Source organism: Phoca vitulina, unplaced genomic scaffold (assembly GCF_004348235.1).
Source record: "Phoca vitulina isolate PV1807 unplaced genomic scaffold, GSC_HSeal_1.0 scaffold30, whole genome shotgun sequence".
Classification (NCBI taxonomy): Eukaryota; Metazoa; Chordata; class Mammalia; order Carnivora; family Phocidae; genus Phoca; species Phoca vitulina.
This window is the reverse complement of record NW_022589733.1, coordinates 10,325,464-10,339,783: the sequence shown is the minus strand read 5'-3', so window position 1 is coordinate 10,339,783 and position 14,320 is coordinate 10,325,464. Positions and strand designations below refer to the sequence as shown.

At 45.5% G+C, this 14,320-nt stretch overlaps 1 protein-coding gene across 1 annotated transcript in view; it reads right to left on the bottom strand.

Annotated features, from left to right (window-relative positions):
• Positions 1-14,320, bottom strand: part of CCDC113 (coiled-coil domain containing 113) — an 86,073-nt gene that overhangs the window by 71,136 nt on the left and 617 nt on the right. Inside the window, exon 2 of the mRNA XM_032424519.1 lies at positions 11,604-12,048. The gene's annotated coding sequence lies outside the window, so the exon portion shown is untranslated. The remainder of the gene's footprint in view (positions 1-11,603; positions 12,049-14,320) is intronic.

Genomic DNA, 14,320 nt, shown 5'->3' with positions numbered 1-14,320 from the left:
GCTTATATGGAGTCTTAGGGTTCCAGCCAAGAGTCCCAGCTTCAGAAATTACACAGGGTGAAAAAAAAAAAAAAAAAGAAGAAGAAGAAGATAGCAGGAGGGGAGGAATGAAGGGGGGAAATCGGAGGGGGAGACAAACCATGAGAGACGATGGACTCTGAAAAACAAACTGAGGGCTCTAGAGGGGAGGGGGGTGGGAGGATGGGTTAGCCTGGTGATGGGTATTAAAGAGGGCACTTTCTGCATGGAGCACTGGGTGTTATGCACAAACAATGAATCATGGAACACTACATCAAAAACCAATGATGTAATGTATGGTGATTAACATAACAATAAAAATTTTTTAAAAAATAAAAAAAAGAAATTACACAGGGTGTTCAGTTGTCACAAGTGAGTCACAAGCCTGCCCCATTCAAGGGGAGGGGACATAGACCCCATCTCTCAATAGGAGGTGTGTCACAGTCACATTGTGGAACACATCATGTGCAATGGGAGATACGGCTGTGGTCATCTCTGGAAAATCCAACCTGCCACAGCTTCTCACACAGGGTTCCAGCCGTGCTTCTGTTGGCATTCCCTCCCCATCTCTGACACATCATTCTGATTCAATTCCTGGCATTTTTGGGTTTTGGGCCATGAATCTGCCTGCTTCTTGTGGGGGCCCCCATGTGCAGATGCGCAAGCTGGGCAGCGCATGTCTAGCCTAAGGCTGCTTGCTGGCACCCCCTTCTGCAGGCATTTTCAGCTCTGCTCACTCTCTGCTCTCCACCCACCCCCAAATTTGTCAACACCTCTCATCTGCTATTGTCCTCTCTCCTGTTCTTTTTGGTTCTTTTGTGAGCTAATAATACCTGTTTGGTTCATTTACTCTGATTTTGGTCAGGCTTTGGGGAGGGGGCAAAGGAAAATATATATCCTCAATCTATTATTTCAATTAAAAGTGCTATGTTTCCATTTTTTTCCCTAATAGAAATTGCTGCAATAATGCCTCATTATGCACATAAGCAAGCATTAGTACCTCTTTGTATAGTTTACTTTTACAAAAATGGATCATGCTATATATATATATATACACACACACACACACACACACACACACACATACACACACACACACAGAAAAAAATATATAGAAATTTCTATAAATAGGGGCGCCTGGGTGGCTCAGTCATTAAGCGTCTGCCTTCGGCTCAGGTCATGATCCCGGGGTCCTGGGATCGAGCCCCGCATCGGGCTCCCTGCTCAGCGGGAAGCCTGCTTCTCCCTCTCCCACTCCCCCTGCTTGTGTTCCCTCTCTTGCTGTTTCTCTCTCTGTCAAATAAATAAATAAAATCTTTTTTAAAAAATGTAACTTAAAAAAAAGAAATTTCTATAAATAAAAAATTAAAATCTTCCCTCTGGACCCCTTCTAGATAATCACTGATAACATAATTTTGGTGATTATTTGGACAGCCTTCCAGTCTTTTTTTCTCTCTCTTCCCCTGTGTAAAATCTGTATATATACCTATGTGTGTGCATAAAATTTTAAGCAAAATCCTCTTTTAAAAAAGTATGATAGGGGTGCCTGGGTGGCTCAGTCAGCTAAGCATCTACCTTTAGCTCACGTCATGATCTCACAGTCCTGGGATCGAGTCCCGCTTCAGGCTCCCTGCTCAACGAGGAGTCTGCTTCTCCCTCTCCCTCTCCCTCTGTGATCGCTCTTGCTTTTGCTCTCTCTCAAATAAATAAAATCTTTTAAAAATATATGATAACATTGTAATATCTCTTCCTGCTTTAAGCAACAGAATCCTTTGGAATCACTCATTATTGGTGCATCCCGAGGGCTCTGTCCTACTGCTCGGGTTCTGATGGCACTGATAAGGAGTTCCCTTGCCAGTACCATTGTCGAAATACAGCAAATGACCTCCGTTCCTTGTCAAAATATAACGTGAAGAACATTAAAAACATGGTACCCTCAGACAAATGAGCACCTACCCCAGATATAGTTAACTTGTTAATGAAGGAATCAGCAGGATGGTAAAAACTGGTACAAAGGAGAAGTAGAGGAAAGGAGGTTATATAGTCCATCAGGAAAGGCATATGAAAATCAGTGTGCTGGGTTAGAGGCAAAATGGACTCATCTCCTACAGGGCAATAAAACCGTAACCTTTCAGGTTATCTTCCAAACGAAAATCATTTGCATCTCCACCAAAAAAAGTTCTACAACTTAGCACACAGCCTTACAGAATCAGGGCCCCAGTCAAGAGGAAAGTTCAAGTCAAACGGGTATATCCCCCAGATAATGAAATAATCCCAGGGTGGTCTGTTTGTTAGACAGTGTTCCAGTCCACACTGAAAGGATGTGCAGTCCTCTTTTTGCCTTATTTCCAAGTTTGGGATAATTTTTCTTAATATTCTCATTCTTTTCCCTGGTTCCCCAAACAAATTCTTTGCAAGATTTCCCTAAGGGAAAGTGGCCATGGTTTATGTGGTGCCCTTGGCACTCCCCATTTCCTCCCAGCCCCCAGCAACTGGTAATCCACATCCCATCTCTATGTATTAGTCTTTTCTGAACGACCTTTTCTACAAATGGAATCATACAATATGTGGGTCTTTTGTGTTTCATTTCTTTCATTTAGTACAATATTTTCAAGGTCCATCCATGCTTTGGCATGCATCACTACTTCATTCCTTTTTATTGCTAAATAATATGCCACTGGATAGATATACTTCATTTTTTTTTTAAAGATTTTATTTATTTATTCATGAGAGACAGAGAGAGAGAGAGAGGGAGGCAGAGGGAGAAGCAGGCTCCCAAGGAGCAGGGAGCCCTATGCGGGACTCGATCCCAGGACCCTGAGATCATGACCTGAGCCGAAGGCAGACGCTTAACCATCTGAGCCACCCAGGCGCCCCAGATATACCTCATTTTAATCAGTTGGTGAACATATGAGTTGTTTCCATTTTGTTTATTAGGACAAATGCTGCTATAAAGCTGAGTTACAAGTTTTTGTGAAGACCCATGTTTTCATTGCATATCTACCTAGGAGTGGAATTTCTTAGCCATAATCGTAACAAATACCTAACCTCTTTAGGAGTTGTCAAGCTGTTCTCCAAAGTGGCTTTTATTTTCCCACCTACAGTGTAGGATGGGAAACTGGGGTTCCAGTTTCTCCAAATCCTTGTCAACTCTTGTTATCATTTGCCTTCTTGATTATAGCTGTCCTAGTGGGTGGAAGTGGTATTATGGTGCTTTCATGGTCTTGCTTCTTAAATCAGTCTTGCACAGAAAACAATTTTGCACACAATCGAGGAATGGAGCACAGTGGCCTCATGGATCTAAGCCTCTACTGTGGGTTGAGTCTGACGGATGAGTGAAGACTGCCCTGCTGAGCCATCCCACAGATAAGAGCCCCCAAAGGGGCAGGAGGCCTAGACCAAACTTTACCCACCTAGGAGGAAGCAACTAGAATGCATGATCTTCTGGCCAAACATGGACTGTACCATCCTCAGGGTAAAAGGAGGCGGTAAATGCCCAGGATTTTTGTGTGAGGCAAGGGAGAGGAGACATGCAGGCTGGCCCTGGGCCGGGCCCTTTCAAGAATGTCCCCAAGTTCTGCAAGGGGTCATTTGTGTGCTGCCCACAATCAAATGACCTCCTTCACCTCCTCCTTCACCACTCAGAATCACAGTCAGAGATTCTACCACATCCCCAAACTCAGTAAATAAGTTGACGCCTTTTGAAAATGTGAATACCTCTGGGAGGGGTAGGCATCTTGCAAGAAGTCAACAGCTGGTTGTGAATGAGCTTATCAGATGCCGACCCACACCCTGCCGAGACAGGGCTCAGAGCAAGTGGGCGTTTTGACTCACTGGACAGGGTGGGGAGGGATGGGAAGGAGCTCTGGTGGAAAACGGGTAGCTCTGCTCAAGAGGTAACATTCCAGAATGCCAGGACGGGGCCAGCATTGGATCTGCGGGACCTTCACCTTCACCTTCATTCATCAAAGATAAACAGGGATCATAATTAGTTTATTACATGCTGCGTGGTGTACTAGTGCTTTGCATACAATTTTTCTGTTTTATTTACGTAACAAGCACTTACAGAGCCCCACGTACTGCCACCCATCTCTCACACTCCATGTCCCACATCTATAATCTCATACAGATTCTGTTGGTTTCCCCTATAAAATGATTCCCTGATCTGACCATTTCTCACCACCTTCTCAGCCAACGCCTCCTCTCAGTCTTATTGCAGATCTCCCTCTGGTCTCCCTGCCTCCCCATTTTGCAGTCAGAGCAATCCTTTACCAAAGGACGTCCCTTCTATATTTGAAATGCTCTGTTGGCTTCCTATCTTTGTCACTATCAAAACCAAAGTCCTTACAATGGTCTACAAAGCGCTACCTGAACTACCTTCTCTTACCTGGCTGACCTCATCTGCCCACTGGCTCAGCCGCAGGAGTCCGGCTGCTCAGGGTCACCGCAGTGACTGCAGTGCTCTGCCTAGAACACCGTTCTCCCGGAATCTGCATGGCTTCTGCCCTCATTTCCTTCCAGTCTCAGCTTAAATGTCACCTCCTTAGAGAGACCTTTCTTAGCACACCCTCCTCCACCTAAAAGAGCCCCGCATGCGCCAGATTGCCCACGGTCAGAAAAGAGGGTTAGGAATATAGAAAGGGAGAAGACGAGAATGAATTTTATGGTGATAGATTGGAATCAGAGATATGGAGTGAACTCATGGTTTTCAATAGACACGGATATATATAGAAATAAATACAGATGGAAATGGGTGTGTGTGTGTGCGCGCACGCGTGCATACATATATTCTCTAGCTCAGGCCACTGGAGAAGGCCTGGGGAGCAACAGTCCAATAACAATGAACACACCTCATGTCCAGATCTTCACTTCCAAATATTATTCTCCACTACAAGGAATCAGGACCCCCTTGGAGAAATGGTTGATTCCAGGCCTGGGGCAGGGAAAGTTCAAGAGCCTGGAACATTCTTTGTGCCAAAAACTAAGAAAGTGCTGGGGTGCCTGGGGGGCTCAGTTGGTTGCACGTCTGCCTTCAGCTCGGGTCATGATCCCAGGGTCCTGGGATCGAGTCCCGCATCAGGCTCCCTGTCTCCGCTCATGCTCTCTCTGTCTCTCTCAAACAAATAAATAAAATATCAAAAAAAAAAAAAAAAACCCGCTAAGAAAGTGCTCAAAGGATGGCGTGGCACATCAAAAGGATACAGGATCTAGCTTGAAGGGTCTCCCAGTAGCCAAATAAAGGACAGCTTGAACATCAACATAACTAATGACAAGAATCGATTCTAACTCACTGAATAAACTAGAAATCCGCGAGTCCCTGCCAACACGAATAAATAAAAAATTTGATGAGGACCAGGATAATTACACAGTTTTCAAAATAGCTCCCCATAAAATAGTTCCCCGTAAAATAGTTCTTAAAAAGGTAAAAAGAGTAACTTTACAATGGAGAAATCTGGCAGATGCTAGTCAAGTGATTGAAGTTAATACCCCAAGTAATGGAACAAATAGAAATTGTCCACCATCTGATAGGAGGCAATGAGAAGTACACAGCATTATTTCCATGATTATATATATATAATATATATATAACATATATATATCTGTATGTATTTTTCTGTGACATATATGTTATTTCGGTGATTATATACAAATTTTTCCTGTGATATGTATTATTTCTATGATTTCTGCCAAAGATATATAACCTAAATCAAATCATGAAAAAACATTGGATAACCCCAAATTGAGGAACAGATTACAAAATAACTGATAATCATCTTCGACAAGAAATGGAGGAACTGCTCTAAACCGAGATGAATGAGCGAGGACTCCGTAGCTATGTGTGGCACTGGATGTTAATTAGACTTCATACAATCATTGTTTTATGGTACATACATGTATTGAATCATTATGTCGTACGCCTGAAACTAATACTAATAATATGTCAGTATATCTCGATTTAAAAAAAAACAAACATGCCAACTAACTGTGGTTCCGTGGTTCTGGAGGGGGATGTTTTGGCTCTAAAGGACATTATTGGGGCAAATGGCAAAATTAGAACACGGTCTAAGCATTAGGGTGTTGCAGAATAACACGATTCTTGTTCGAATTAGGGGGAGTCCCTGCTTGACTCCACGATGGTTCCACAATGCCACCGATGTCTTATGGGCAGGGCCTCCTTATCCCAACCATCTGTGCCACTGTCACCTGTGTCCCCTCCTCTACTTTCTCGGGGAAGGGATTGATCCCCACCTTAGGGGTGTGGAGTTTGGATTCTCTTCCTGGGCTTGGATTGTGCTTTCTGGGGCTGGCAGTTCCTCTGTGCAGACTTCTTTTGTCCTCTGTGCTCACGTGGGCATCTGGGCTGCCAGGCTTGCACATTCCCAGGGCCCATTGCTAGCATCTGGGCTTCCCAGGTCATCTTCCAGTCAAACAGGAAGATTTCTGCAAGTACCCAGAAATGATGCATTTCCTAAAACAAAAAGTAGAGCCTGCAGGTGCAACATCTTTTAGTTTTGTTGTTGTTGTTTGTGTGTGTGTTTTTAATTCCTTGATAGAGTCACTAGTATCTACTGGGGGAAATAAAAAGCTATGAAATCTCAGGCTCAGAATCTTCTAAACAGATACCCTAAGACAAGGAAGAGAGTGGGGGTTAGAACCTAGGGAGGAAAGCCCAATGTCAGGAGGTTCCTTCATATTCTTTTGCCTCCAACAATTAGAGCAGCTGGTCCTTTTGGAGAGCAAATTTTTCTACTTTAAAATAACACCAACTGCAAAGTGATAAGCAAATATCTGTGATTTCTAGTGGTGACAGACTCTCAGGTACAGCTCGTGTGCTTGGCTTTTATTTTTGTTTTTGAGTGTTTACTATATCCATCATGGAAAGAAATGCGAAATTTCATTTAAAGGTTTGTGAATAAAGATGAAATTATTTTCATCTAAGTTTATGAACACACTGAGTCCTAGCCACTGACCCAGGTTAAGGATCCTGAGTTATCACATGGTGAGTCTGACAGCCCAGAAATCCCTTCAGAAAACGGGCTTAAATCAGGGCAAAGGCTATGGGCGCCCAGACGGGAGGCTAGAAGGGAGCTGTCATCTGGACAGAAAGCCAACTGGCTTGGTGACAGAAGGGGCATGAAAGGTGATGGTTGATTCTGGACAATTTGGAAGAGCAGTTGGGCAGGAAGCAGATGAATGTCCGCGAAGTACAATGGCCTTACCGTAGGCCCGGGGCCTGCTACTTTAGAGGTTAGTCCACTTCCCTCCAAATGCTTCCCACAACCTCCCAGACCAGGTGTGGCCCCCAGGGAAAGTACCATCTACCCTCCAAAATACCCCTCCCCCATCCAGGATTAAGGACCCATTCTGCAAGACCTCTTAGTCCTGACCCTCTTGAAATACAAATCCCTTTTAGAGAGCTGTTATTCACAGTTTAGCCCAAATGAGTTTATCCATCCTTCCCTGAGAGTATTAGGAGAATTTGAGTTCACTGAGCTTCTGAGAATAGGTGGGTATTGAGGGATGGGGGCTAAAAGTGTGCCCCCTTTCCCAGTCGGGCAACGTTGAATAAAAGGGGACCTCACTGGAGCACCAGCCGAAAATTTCTGTTTCTATCACTTCTAGCCTGGGCAGGCTCTGCCCCATCCTCCCCGGCCCCCCACCCCAGTCCCCTCAGAGGCACTTTCTGGGTGGAGAGCTGAGTGGGTCACCCTTTAAGGATAATCAGGAGAAAAAAAAGAATCAAAAAGTGATAGCTCTAAGCAAGTTGCATATAAACGTACCCAGGTGAAGTGCAGCCAGTGGGGGCCTAATTAACCTATTTTATTCACCTGTCTGGAGCCTCAAAGACACCCTGACATGAGGATCCAGCATTCCCTGTAGACTCCTTGGTTACAGAGAGAATTTAAGATCCTACTGCCCTACCCTCTATTCCCTTCCCAACTGGCAAAAAGCCCCCATTAACTCACAAGTTGTTGGGGGAAAGGCTAGGATAGTCAACAACCTGTAAACATTGGTTATTTTTTCTGATTATAAAAGACTCAAAGGCACTTTAGTGTATTTCCTTCCAGTTCTTTTCCTATGCATTTGTTACATGCCCGAGAACTTACCTGCTAAATCTATACATACACTCCAGTAATCCTGCTTTTGAAACTAAGCGAAGCAATACAAAAGAACATGCGTGTAGTCTCTGTCCTTACTGCACAGCAAAGGGCCTTGAAAGATACACGCCAACTTGTGGGAATGTGAAAGGCAAAGAAGAGCAACTCTCGGGTCATGGACTTGTGCACTTACCGGTAAATGTTTAGTAACCACATACTACTGAGTGAGTTTCCTATTGCTGCCATGACAAATCACTGCACTTAGTGGCATAAAACAACACAAATTTATAATCTTAGAGTTCAAGAGCTCAGAAGTCCGAAATGGATCTCGTTTGACTAAAATCAAAGTGTTGGCCTGGCTGGATTCCTTCTGGAGGCTCTAGGTGAGATTTTCATGTCTTTGCCTTTTCCCAGCTTCTAAAGGCTCCCCACAATCCTTGGCCCATGGCCCCCTTCCTTCTTTAAAGCCAGCAGGCCCACCCTCCTGACCTCTGTTTCCATCACCACATCTACCTCTGATGCTTCTGCCTCCCTCTTCCCTTTAAGGATCCCTACAACATTAAACCCACCTGGATATAATGCAGGATAATTTCTCCATCTCAAAATCCTGCATTTATTTTTTTTAAGATTTTTTTTTTTATTCGACAGAGAGAGAGAGACAGCACAAGCAGGGGGAGCAGCAGACAGAGGGAGAGGGAGAAGGAGGCTCCCCGCTGAGCAGAGAACCCCACGTGGGGCTCTATCCCAGGACCCCAGGATCATGACCTGAGCTGAAGGCAGACGCTTAACCGACTGAGCCACACAGGTGCCCCTCAAAATCCTGCATTTAATCACATCTGCAAAGTCTCTTTTTCTGAGTAAGGTAACATAGTCACATATTCACAGGCTACAGAGATTTGGAAGCAGATTATCTTTGGGGAACAAGGCAGGGAGGGTGGCATTATTCTGCTTACCACCATTACTTATGTAACTTTTATAAAACCTTTTTTGGGGTGCCTGGATGGCTCAGTCAGTTAAGCGTCTGACTCTGGATTTCGGCTCATGTCATGATCTCAGGGTTGTGGGATCAAGCCCCGAGTCAGGCTCCAACCTTGGCGTGGAGTCTTCTTGTCCTTCCCCCTCTACTCCTTCCCCCCTACTTGTGCTCGTGCTCGCGCGTGCACGAGCGCTCTCTCTCTCTCTCTCAAATAAATAAATAAAATCTTTTTAAAAAATAAATAACCCTTATTAAAAAGCCTTATATATAGGGGCGCCTGGGTGGCTCAGTCGTTAAGCGTCTGCCTTCGGCTCAGGTCATGATCCCAGCGTCCTGGGATCGAGCCCCACATTGGGCTCTCTGCTCCGCGGGAAGCCTGCTTCTCCTTCTCCCACTCCCCCTGCTTGTGTTCCCTCTCTCGCTGTGTCTCTCTCTGTCAAATAAATAAATAAAATCTTTAAAAAAAAAAAAAAAAAGCCTTATATAATAAAATTTTTCTCATCACTAAAAGTTCAGGATAATCATAATTTTTCATGGTGCCTAATATTGTACTGCAAGGGATATAACACAATTTATTTAAGTGGTCCTGCAATTTGGGATATTTGGGTTGTTTTGTCTTTCATGATTTTCATGATGAATGTCTTTGGTTCTTTCGGGAGGGGGATATGTAGAATTAGAAAAGGGTTACAGAAATGGAGTTGGTGGTCAGAAAAGTCTTGGTTCAAATCCAGGCTCTGCCTCAATTCTCCATGTCATTAGAGTCTTGGTTTCCTCGACTACAAAAACAGGATCCTTACAACTCCAACCTCAGCATTTTTTTAACAGCTTTCTTGAGCTATAATTCACATACCATATAATTCAACCATTTAAAGTACAAATTCAGTGGGTTTTAGTCTCAGGGTTTTTGCAGGATTCAGTGATATTGAACACATGAATTGTCACCACTCTTAATATTTCTTTGATCGTAATTTATATTATTTTCTTGGACTAAGTTCTTAGAACCAGCCCTATGAGATAAAAGCCTGTAGCTCTCTCAAATGTTCTAGAAATAGACCTTGTGAAGATAGAAGATGTTCTTCTGAGGGTTTTATATTTTTGTGGTGTGTGTGTGTGTGTATGTTTACATAGAATTTGGGAGCATAAGAGTTGGTATGAAATTGTTGGCCTATTTGACCCAAGATGCTCTCTTTCATTCTCCCTTGTGTAATCCTGGATTGTACTCACCCCTAAACCCACACACACGGTAATTAGGAAAAGTCGATTATGGTTTACTGTCATCCAACCCTGCAGAGCCACCGGCCTGTCCCTCTTCATATCCTGGTGAGACTTACTCCAGTGAGGACTGCATTGGTACCATTCCCAACTGCCAATCTTAATTCACACCAAGCACACCGTACGGTGGGCTGGCAGGAAGGAGAGGTGGTTGGTCTCCACCAAGGCCATGGGGAGCCCAACCTACCTACCACCAACACATCATAAAAACATACTCAGTGCTGCCGTGGGAGGACTGGCTGCAGGTTTCAGGGCTGAGTTAGTGAAGTGTTAGCCAAATCCAGCAGCATGTTGCACCAGAGTGATGTGTGGGTGAATCCTCGGCATCCCAGCAGGTGTGAGAGCAGGTTACGTGAGATGGGTGTGGGTTAGGTGGTGAGGGAAGAGAGGAAGGTGCAGAGAGGGTGTGTGGGGTCAGAGGTGGGAGGGGATGGGGGCAAGGAATGGGGCCCCCACTGGGGTTGGACCTTGGACCTAGTAGTCAGACCAGGGGTTTGGAACCATTTTTGGGTCACAGCTTCTTTTGAGAATCTGATGGATGCTAAGGAAAGAATGCACACACATACACAAACACACGCATGCGCAGTTACCCACACATTTTGCCTACTGTGTCAGGGATTCCTGGAACCCAGGAAGCTCATCCAGAGGCTCAGGATTAAGAACCTCTGGCCTAAACTAGTTCACAGGGACTTGTCAGAAAAAAATCCAAACGCTGCGTTAAGAGCTGGAGAATGTTTGTGCCTTCTTGCGTGGAAGACATTTAGAGAGGTTTGCCAGTTTGGGACTTAAATTCCAAAGTCTACTTACTCCATAAATGCTTTATTTATCTTCTTCCAGCTTTTGTTTTGAAAATTTTCAAATCTACCAAAAAGTTGTGAGCTCATGTAGTCTTCAACTATATTCTACAATTGTCAACATCTTTGCCTAATTGCACTCCTCTTCCCATGTATGCTTGTGCTCTAGGGAACCCACGTTTTTCTGGAGAACCATTTGAGAATAAATTGCAGATATTATGATACTTCATCCTAAACACTTGGCATGTAACTCCTAAGATCAAGAGACACTCCTGCATAACCACAAGATAATCCTCACACTCACAAAATTTAACACTGATGCAATGCTATTATGTAACGTACATTCTATATTCAAATTGCCCCAGTAGTCCCATTCATTAGGGTCCTTTTTGCTGTATTTCTCCTTCCTTCCCTCCCTCCCTCCCTCCCTCCTTTCCTTCTTACCTTTCTCATTCAGGATTGAATCCAGAATTACACAGTTCTCTCTCTCAGGCTCCTTTAGTCAAGAGCACTACTCCAAAGTTTTGTTTTCTTTTGTGTTGTTTTCTCTTGTGACATTGACAGTTTTGAAGAGTACCAGACTTCGCTATTTTGCAGAATGTTTCCCAGTTTGGATTTGTCTGTGTCCTCATAACGAGATTCAAGGTAAGCATTTTGGGCAGATGCCATGTCCCTTCTTGGTGCATCACATCACAGGGTCTGTTGATCCCTTACTGATGATGTTAAATTTGACTTGACTTAAATTTGGTTAAAGCAGTGACCTCCACTTTCTAATTAGTTAGTGACCTATGGGGTTACACTGTATTCGTGGAAAGCCTTAAATGTAGCAAATGCTGGTGAGCCAGTGGTAAGCATCCAGATTCAGTTCTTGCTCTCATGCTGTTTTACACTGGAGGAAAAAGAATTACAATTACAAAATAAGCAGTTTTCTGAAGGATAGAGTGCTAAGATAGAGAAGTATCAACTCTACCATTTAAAGTGAACTTAAAGGGGTGCCTGGCTGGCTGGCTCAGTCCATAGAGATGCAACTCTTGATTTTGGGCTTTTGAGTTGAACCCCACGTTGGGTGTAGAGCTTACTTTTAAAAAAAGGTACAGATTTAAATAAAAAATCCATTAAAAATTTTTTTTAACATGGGGCACCTGGGTGGCCCAGTCACTTGAGCGTCCAACTCCTGATTTCAGCTCAGGTCATGGTCTCAGGGTTGCGAGATTGAGCCCCGTGTTAGGCTCCACGCTCAGCCAGGGGTCTGCTTAAGATTCTCCCACTCCCTCTCCCTCTGCCCCACTCAAATAAATAAATAAATAAATAAATCTTTAAAAAAAATTTTTTTTTTTAGTAATCTCTACACCCAATGTGGGGCTTGAACTCACAATCCTGAGATTGCGTGGCATGCTCTTCCAATTGAGCCAGCCAGGTGCACCTAAATAAAAAAAAAAATCCATTAAAAAATAATAAAACTTTTTAAAAAAATTATAAAATGAACTTAAAAAGAGTTTGGGAAGATGGTGGAGTAGGAGGACCTTGAGCTCACGCCATTCCATGTTTACAACTAGATATAATCTACATCCAAGTAAATAAAATGAGCCTAAAAGGTGAGACTTGAGGAGGAGAAAGAAGGCAGGCATGGGAAGGTGGGGATGGAGGGAGAGGAGGCAGCCATGGCCAAGCTTGGAGGGTGGAAGGAACCAAATGCTGACCACGTGGTGGTCTCAGGGAGGGAAAAGTGATAGAAAAAAGGCTCTGGGTCTGCTAATAATGGTACTGAGCACTTTGTTTTAAGTGTTTTACATGGTTTGCCTTTTCTAAGTCTCCCTATAGCCCTGTGAAGAAGGCCATTACTGTTTTTATGCTGTAAAATCTGCAGCACAGAGAAGCTAAGTTATCAGGCCAAGGTCACACAGTTTATAAGCAACACAGCTAGGATGGGATTTGACTCTACAGTCTATGCTCTTAACTATATCAAGAAGGAGAAGCAGGGTCTCACCTAGAAGACAGAATATAAAGACGAGTCAGAGCAACCTGGGCTGAGTCAGAAGTGCTGTTGATAAAGGATATGGAACGGGAAAGCAAGATAAAAGGCCCAGAAGATCAAAGAGAGAAGAGTGTTAGGAGCTAAAAAGCGACATAATAAAATAGGACAAAGTTTGGTTGACCACCTCAATCCATGCCCAAAGGCTCGCCGGTCCCTTCAGGCAGGACTCACTATTCTTCTTCCACTCTGTCCTCCCCCGCAAAACAGGACATTTTCATAGCCTCAAAGTGTCTCCCCACAGACTGCTTATGAACTTCAAAGGGAAAAACAGGAACTTTACAACGAGCTACCTGGCCCACTCCAGCTTAACCGAGTGACAGAAGTAAGCGTTCAGCGGGTTCTCAGGGAAGGCTCTGGAAGGGAATTAGGGGCAAGTGAAAGAGAAGGGTTTTGTGAGGAAGGCTCTGGTTGAAGGGCGAAGGGGAAGTCTTGAGGTTAAGGAATCCATGGGTGATAGCGCAGGGTCCATCGGAGAAAGAGGGGGTGTCTCCGGGAGGGAGGGAGAAATCTTGAGGTGGGGGACGTTCTCGGTGGTAAGAGTGAGTCACTGGGGAGGGGCTTGATGGGGACGGGTTGGTTGACAGGAGGGTCAGAGCGGGGTCGGTACGGGGCGGGCAAACTCTGGATGACGAGAGGGTGGAGGGCTTGAGGTAGGGGTCTCGCCAGGACAGTCCTGAAAGGGCCCGCGACCTGCAAGGCTCAAAGGCAGCGGTCCGCGCGTGGGGGAGGCCCTGTGGCGGGCGCACCACGCAGCACCTCGGCGGGGCAGCTCTGGGAGGGGGCTCCGGGTGGCGGGCGGCCGGAGGCGGGGCCGGGGGCGGGGCCGGCGCCGCCCGGCCGGTCCCCCCGCGCTGCAGGGGGCGCTGTGAGGCTGGGCGGCCCCGGGCCGGGCGGCGGCCGCTCCTAGTGAGCGCGGCCCCTTTTCCGGGTTTCCTCCTCCTCCTCCTCCTTCTCCTCCTCCTCCTCCTCCTTCTTCGCCGCCGCCGCCGCCGCTGCCCCTTTCCCGGCCGGCGGCCGCCGCTGCTGGTGCCGCCGCCGCAGCCGCCGCCGCAGCCGCCGCCTCGGGGCCGCGAGCCGAGCGGAGGCCGACGCGGAGCGCGAGCGCCGCCCGCCTCGCCGCCCCGCC